The sequence below is a fragment of the Corvus brachyrhynchos genome, unplaced genomic scaffold (genome assembly GCF_000691975.1).
Source record: "Corvus brachyrhynchos isolate BGI_N302 unplaced genomic scaffold, ASM69197v1 scaffold555, whole genome shotgun sequence".
In the NCBI taxonomy this organism is placed as follows: Eukaryota; Metazoa; Chordata; class Aves; order Passeriformes; family Corvidae; genus Corvus; species Corvus brachyrhynchos.
The window spans coordinates 40724-41106 of record NW_008238357.1 but is presented as its reverse complement, the minus strand read 5'-3'; the positions used below and the strand labels follow the sequence as shown (position 1 = coordinate 41106).

Sequence of the window (383 nt, the reverse complement as noted above, 5' to 3'; positions counted from 1 at the left end):
AGCCCCAGATGTCCTTGCATGTCCCTGGGAGGGATTTTTTTGGGCCAGAGGGGATATGTGGATCTTGCAGGACTCCAAAGCTGAGCCATAATTGCCCCTTGGGGGTCTTGGGGGGTCCATGTGAGGATCACCTGGCACTGGTGGGGTGGGACATTGGCTTTGGGGATCCCCAGGAGAGCTGGGGGCTGGAACACGGGACCCCTGGAGTGGGGAGAGCAGAGAGGGACGATACCAGAACTGGGGGACCCCCAAGAGCCTGAAGGGGTGGGGGGGCCTGGAGATGAGGCAGGGCTGGGACCCTTGGCCCTGAAAGGGGGGATGAGGAGAGGGGGGAGCCCCAAGTGCCTGGCGGGGAGGGGGGGCGAAGCAGGGGGGCCAGCGAC

At 64.8% G+C, this 383-nt stretch overlaps 1 protein-coding gene across 2 annotated transcripts in view; it reads left to right on the top strand.

The window, feature by feature from the left end:
- LOC103616489 (zinc finger protein 239-like) overlaps positions 1–383 on the top strand; it is a 3658-nt gene that overhangs the window by 1551 nt on the left and 1724 nt on the right. The window lies entirely within an intron of this gene.